At 42.4% G+C, this 7,157-nt stretch overlaps 1 long non-coding RNA gene across 1 annotated transcript in view; it reads right to left on the bottom strand.

Moving 5' to 3' along the window:
- Window positions 1-264: 264 nt before the first annotated feature.
- The window catches only part of LOC116282422 (uncharacterized), a 129,321-nt gene continuing 122,428 nt past the window's right edge, over window positions 265-7,157 (bottom strand). Inside the window, exons 4-5 of the long non-coding RNA XR_012078057.1 lie at window positions 5,486-5,606; window positions 265-575 (exon numbers count right to left, since the gene is read on the bottom strand). This is a non-coding gene — a long non-coding RNA (uncharacterized lncRNA). The remainder of the gene's footprint in view (window positions 576-5,485; window positions 5,607-7,157) is intronic.

Genomic DNA, 7,157 nt, shown 5'->3' with positions numbered 1-7,157 from the left:
AGGTCATGACATTCTGGGTAGTTTTTAGTTTCTTCCATGAATGCATTCATGTGTGTGTATGTGATTTTTCACATTCTCTATAAGGATGTAATTTATTTGAAATCAAACTGGAAAAGAAAAGTAATTATTCAAGATTATATCTCAAATAAAACAAAGGAAAGAAAAAGAAAGAGAAGCTCATGGCCATCTCAGCTCCTGCCTGGAAGAAACACGTACCTTGACATCTGGTGGCACTGCACCTGTGTTGGTGGCCCACTTACTTTACGGACGTGAACTTGCTCAGAAAATTGCAGGCTAACGAGTAGAAATCCAGCAAGATTATTTTCTCTCAAGCTCTCCAAAGACATGATGAGGGCCCACTGACCTCCTCTAACCAGTTATTGAAGATTTCAAAAAGAAAAGGCTGCCAGACTGTAAATCCTTAGAGAGATGACTCTTGGATACAAGAATGTGCGGGTGTTGCTGGTGAGGGGCGGGAGGAACCGGAAGCAGTATCTCAGAATTCCAGAAGCTCAGAGCTGGGAGAATCCTTGGGGAAGGGAGAGAATCTGGTGGCCAGCTGCCTGAATTCACTGCTGAAGAAAGAGAGAAGGGAATGCTCAGTGATTTGATGAGGATTCCACAATTCTTTAGTCGCATCAGGGCATCTTCTACCTCTCTTCTCCTTGTTTTTCAGTGAGAAATGATATATACCATGTGACCAAGAGTAGAAGAATCAAATTGGAAGAAAGTTGGCCTTAAGAACATCCCTCTTCATAAAAACAACAGGTGGCTGATGTGGTTTGCAGGACCCACAAAAACAGAGTCAACATGTAAAAACTTACAGTCTTTTCCCAAAGTGTGATCAGTGGGGCTTTACCTCCTGGGACAGTAACAAGCATGATATAGGAAAAGAGAGGTGGGGAATGGCTTTGAGAAATCACTTAAAAAATACTGACGTTTTTTTAAGTGATTCCTGATTGCTAACGGGTTTGTGAATTTGTATCTCAAACACCTTCGACCATAGAGACTTCACCCATTTTGTAGGACTGACATTGTGCTGGCATAATTTGGGTAACACCAGGATAGAGGGTCACAGCCGTAGGCAAAATCCATAATTTATTCAGAGCATCCATGGCTGGGTTGTCCATGCTGTGGCCTTCAGTACCGTACCCCAAGTCCTTCCTGAGATAATTAGAAACTCTACTCAGGAATGTTCCCAGACAGTAATCTGCTATTTGAGAACCACATGTCTGTTTATTTTCATTTTGCTAATTTTTTTGCTCCATCATATGTAATTTAAAAATCTTTTTTTTTGCACTGTAAGAGATATAATGAAATATCTTCCTTAAGCTCCAGCATTATTTTGATCACAAGCTTCTCGTTTGATGGACTATGGCACTAAGCCAAAATAAAGCCAAAAAGAAAACCAGCAATGCCTGACAGAGGGTCCTGGGCAGGAAACCAATCAAACAACCTCCATTTGAACAATATCTGTTCAATCACTTCTAAATGACAGCACTGCAAAAGCATATGAGCTATTGATTTTATGTTTTTAGTTGCTTTTATATTTAAAAGAAAAAAAAGATTCCTTTGTCAAATTGAAGTTTGAAAAGGCATCTGTCCCTGGGAAGAACCATGATGGCCTTAGCTATCACTTTGTTTGAAGAGAAATAGGTGAAAAATTAAACGTTCTACAGATACACAATTTTGTGTGGGGACCATGCCAAGAAAGGGCTACTTCCTTAGCAGTTCCTAAATATACAATAAAGAAATAGACTAAAATTTGATCTAAATTATTATTAGGATCTACAGAGCCAATAGCTAAATCCAGATGCAAAAAATAAATAAATGAAAGTCAAGGCCAAAGAAATAATACATATGCACAAGGCAGACAATTGGTCAAAAGAATGAAGAGTGAGGGTCACTGAAGCCACTTAATGACAGAACGCTTTTTCTTTGTTTCAGACCTGTGTCTGGGTATGGGAATATCCACGACGAATGTGACTAAAAATACAGGCACAGCAGCCCTGCAAGGCATTTCTTAAGTCATCCAAACTGTCAGAAGCCTGTCACTTCTAGTGACGGCAATTTAAAACTTAGAATATACCACAGTGGATATGAGGTCTTTTTTTTCCTGAAACAAGATACCATGATCTCCACCCCCAAACTAAATGGCCAGCTAGTGGTCCTACAGGGAGAACCCAAGGCCAGTGAACTCAACAACCACACAGGGGAGTGATGGCTGATCGTCTGTGTGCAGGCATGTGTGGAAAACACACTTTAAACTCCGGCACATCTGAAGTCAGGAGAACAAGTAACAAACTACTCTAATATGTCTCTATATCCAAATGCAGTTTTTTGGTGTGTGTGTGTGTGTGTGTGTGTGTGTGTGTGTGTGTGTGTTGCCTTCCTTAAATAACACATCCTGCCAGCCTCACGGTCATCAGTAAGAGAATATTGGTCTTCAGGGTCCACAAACCTCCTATTTCATAAACGGGAGCCAGTCTTAAATATTTTCTCAAGAAGGCATAATCAAAGGAATACGAATCTTTCAAAGTAGAGATGTCAATAGAGACATAATTAATTGATTTCTTAAATTTCCCTTCCTGGCTGTGAAAATTCATCTGCATTTACTTTTCAGAAAGGGTTTTGATTATCGCCTGGGGCTGCGGCAGCGTCTGCACTACACAGACGGGTGGAGGTGGTGGCTCTTTAGAAAGTCTAGGTTGGGATAGGAGCTGCAACAGAGAGAGCAGGGAGGAGGGACGAAGCAGGTGCAGATGCAGGGAGGAAGGGGAGGGTGAGTCTAAACTACGTTCCTCAGTTCTTCTACACCCCCTTCCCCATCCAGGCTACATTCTCAGGTTCTAGATGTTTCCTAAATGTCAAGCTTTGGTCCCTTTTCATATTCACCAGGGAAAAAATTTTAATTTACTATAAAGTGATGATACTACTTCATAGCAGACATTTCATATAAGGTGCCCAGGTAGGACTTTGAGAGTCAGACACACACACACAAAAAAACCAAAAGGACAAAGAGAAGAAGCAGAGAGAGGAAATCTGCCTATAGCTCTGGCAAAGCCTTCTAAATAAAAAGAAAAAAAAATCCAAGGTAAGTGAAGGGAATAAACTGCCCCCAGAGAAGATGGGCAAGTGGGGTGGGGACCCAGCTGAAATGGGTTGAGCAGGGGGGAATTCATGCAAGTCCCTCAGACGTCCATGGACTCGTCTGGGAGTAACTCGTGGGGATGGCTGAGATAGATGCTTGCCTGTCATGGGAGGAACATGGAAAGGGCCAAGGTTTAGCAAGCAAACGTGAGCCCCATGGGCATGAACAGACTAAAATGAGGGAATGGGAGAGAGAGCAGAAAAAAAACCTGGTGAGGAACAAACAGTGTATTTAGGGAGAAGGGGCCCAAGTGTTCTCATTTATGGGCACCCTGGACATTTGAAGCCAGTTAATCATTCCTGAAATTCCTGATCCTGGCGGCCTTCTCCAGAGGATCTAAGATAGGACCTGTCCTCATCTGTAAGGGTAATAATCTCCTCTACTGGCATTTTATTTGCTGTGATACAGTGTCCTAAACCTTTGCCCTCCATTAAACTGCAGCATTAGAATTACGTAAGATTTTAAGGTACTTCCGTTCATACAAGGACTAGTCAAAGGGCTCAGTTACCATATTTACATAACACAGATACATTTCAAAAGAAAAGGTAAGCCATGCCTTTGCATTTTGCAAAACCATTCCCACTGAAGCATGAAGACGTTTACACAGTCTTTATCATTCTGCAAGATGTTTTCATTTGGTTTAGTCCATGTCCCAAACTGTACTTTGTTTTAGACTTCTACTCATTTTCTTTTGTTTGTAAAGAGCTGTGTCAGGCTGAGTCTCAATTTCCTCAAACATTCTGTTTCAAAATGAATTATTGATTAGAGAAAAAGTAATGTTATCATCTGAATGCCTTGTTGTCTTTCTTGGTTCCAGCTCATCGCCAGCTCTTCCTAACCTTTGTCGGAAAAGCAAACGCCCCAGGTCAAAGGAAGGAGGGGACAGATCGTGGAGTGATGGGCTTGGAAGGGAAACGGTGAAGGTATAGAGCTGACAGCATCCTATCAAGATGGAGTTGCAAGAAGAACTGGCCATGGCAGTCAGAAGGATCCTCTCGTGTCAGAGGCTGCCATGAAAAGTGGCTGGTGAAGGATGGATAGCATCAGAAGTTTTAACTGGAGGAAGTCAGAGAGGGCCAGAAGAGAAATTAAAAGCACAACCTTGACTAAACTTGACTGTGGCTTTGAGCCCAAATAGAAGATCAGGCTAAGAGTTCAGGATAATCTTTATGAGATACAGGAGGAAAAAGTAACATGTGTTTACAAGCTGGATAAACTTGGATAAACCTGAGATACTCTTAGACTGAGTCACACACCAGGGCAAAGATGACTAGAACTGACCATCAGGAAGAAACAGAAAGTAGCCAGGAAGAAATCTGAGGCGGAGGTTTTTTCCCCCTTTTGTAGAGCAAAGACACCCAAGGAAACAGACATTTGGCAATAAAGGGGCAGTCCAGAGGTGAAATAAAATATTCACAAATCCTGAAACTACTGAAATAACCCTGAGAAGCCCCCATCACCATGGTTCAGGGTGCCAGGCAGCAGTTTTCCATCCAAGATGGGGCACAGGAAAGGGAAGAGAAAAACAGCAGCCACTGGGGATCTGTGTGCGGTGTCGTCCAAGTCATTTTGATCCCAGAAGCAAGGCGGCAGCATTTCCCAGTGATATGAAATAAAAGGAGAAAACAGCTAGGATGCTTCCTTACCAAAGACTGGGGCAAGCATTTCTCCTCAGCACGGAGTCCGGCCAACACCAGTGATATGTCAAACATCAACAATGTCAAGGACTCAAATCCCAGTGATGATCTCCAAGATCCTAGAGCCAAAGATGCCTGTGGTGCAGAACCATCAGGAAAAGCAGCAAAAGGAGCTGTGAAGGTCCTCAAGCCCATGTGGCCTGGAATGGTGGCCAGCCAGGAAGTCAAAGTTAGGATGATGAAGATGGAAGGTGGACCCTAATGTGATCCTGTGAAATAATTCTAGACAGAGTATTAGCCGCAAACATTTCTGAGACCTCTGCAGCTTCCAACACACTTTGTTAGACATTATCCCATTTAATTCCTGGAACCTGAGGGCCTGTCTTCAAATTCAGGCTCCACCAACTCTCAGCCACAGTGATCTTGAGCCAGTCACCTTTATGAGCTAAAGTGTCCTTCTCTGTGAAATGGGGCTAATAAAACCATAGACTGCCAAGAGTCAATGTAAGGATTACATGAGATAATATATGCAAAGCCTTTCACATGATGCCTGGAAAAAAATAGTAAACACTCAATACGTTTGATCTACTTTTAAAAATTATTAATAAACCTCATGCTAACCCTGTGAGGTGCCCAGGGCAGGTTTTACTATCCCCATGTTACAGGTGAGGAAACCAGGGCTCAGAAAATGACTCACCTAATGCTGCAATGCTGTAGGCCCTCAGAGGAAGAGACTGGAAAGGGTGTTGCACAAACACAAGAGCACTCGGACTGTAGCAACTTGGCTTTGTGTATCCACTGTTTGTGTCCCGTCGCAGCTGGGGAACAATCAGAGGAGCAAATGAGTTTCAGATTTTTTAATCAAAGGGAAATTTGACAGAAAACCTTCCAGCATTTTCTTTGCATCCCAGACTCAGGACCATTCTGACTTGCATTCAGAAGGGTTTAAATTTTAGGGTCAGGAGGCTCTCGGGAGACAGCCAGGTTCAAAAAGGGAAGGGAAGGGCATTGCCCATGGGAGGAAGACACGCCACGGGAGCCCCACGCACACGGTGCTGGTGCAGACTTCCACCCACGAGCCAGCAGGGCCATGTGCATGCGGCTGATCTTTGGTCACATCTCTCAGCTCATACCGTAAAACATGGACTTTCCGGAATCCCCGTGGACTGACTCATTGTGGAGAGAGCTGAGGGCTGACTCCTTAAAGCACCCCAAACTTTAAAGAAATATTTCTATTACCATTATAATGAAAACGTGTTCATGGATCCCAGGTACCTTGGCTTTCTAAGCAGCGTGCATTGAGTATAACTCAGCCTCTCCTTGACAAGTCAAGGACATCACCATGAACATCCATCATTATCCCAGGCTGTATACAACCAACCTCTTAGGATATTTCGAAGCATGGTAGAAAGAGGTTTCCGCTAAACTAAACAGTTTCAGATTACTGGACTTCCTTAGTACTTCTTTGCGTTTCTTTTAATATTATTTTTGCATCGTCTCTTTCCATGAGCACTATCTTTTTCCTTGCCTGCTTTTATCTGACTCTTGTTCTCTCCAAACCCTTTAAACTTGCATTTTCTCATCTACTACAGACAGCCAGGCTCTGTAAAATAGGTTGTAAAGTAAGGATAAATAACACTTTTAAAGGGTACGTTTTATGATACGCGAATTATATCTCAACAAAGCTATTTTTAAAGTGAATTGCGGAGTATAAAATCTTACAAAAGGTGAGATGTCACATCACTCGGTTTATACTGATAATAAACTGTTTCACTCTCTCATTTAATAATTAAAAAGTACAAATAGGCTCTGAGTGAGGACTCAGAGTTTTCCACAAGTAATAAGCCTGAGAGTTAAGGTGTGGTCCTTAAAACATTGATTTTTGTTGACATGACCTTTCAGCTTAGTCCTTAATCCTCAAAGTTAATCTTAGTGAGATGTAGTATGACTCTAGATTTTTTTTTAAATTAAAGCCCTTATCCTTTGTTTATTCATTTGGCACTTTCAGTAGGATGGCCTACTATGTGCTAGACCCTACAAATAAACATGAATCTCTAAGTGACTCAGATCTTCCTTGTGTGGATCTTGGGTGTCAATTTCTAGCAAGCATGAGTTTTGATGCTTCTTTGAAGTGTGCTCCCAGAATTTCCATGACCCCCAAAACCCAATCTGTCCCAAGGGAAGCATCATAACCAGTCAAATGTGAGGCCAGCCCTCTGTTGGAAAGCTGATCCATGGAGTGGGACCTTTGATCAGAGGAGATGTTGAGAAGTGAATGAGAGCTACTTTCAACTGTTGCATTCTCTAGTACTTTTCCATGGAGCACCGAGAACCATGTTACTCAAAGTGTGATTGCTCAGACCAACAGC

The sequence above is a fragment of the Vicugna pacos genome, chromosome 11, assembly GCF_048564905.1.
Source record: "Vicugna pacos chromosome 11, VicPac4, whole genome shotgun sequence".
Taxonomy (NCBI): Eukaryota; Metazoa; Chordata; class Mammalia; order Artiodactyla; family Camelidae; genus Vicugna; species Vicugna pacos.
The sequence above is the reverse complement of the archived record's forward strand: the minus strand, read 5'-3'. Positions and strand labels throughout refer to the sequence as shown.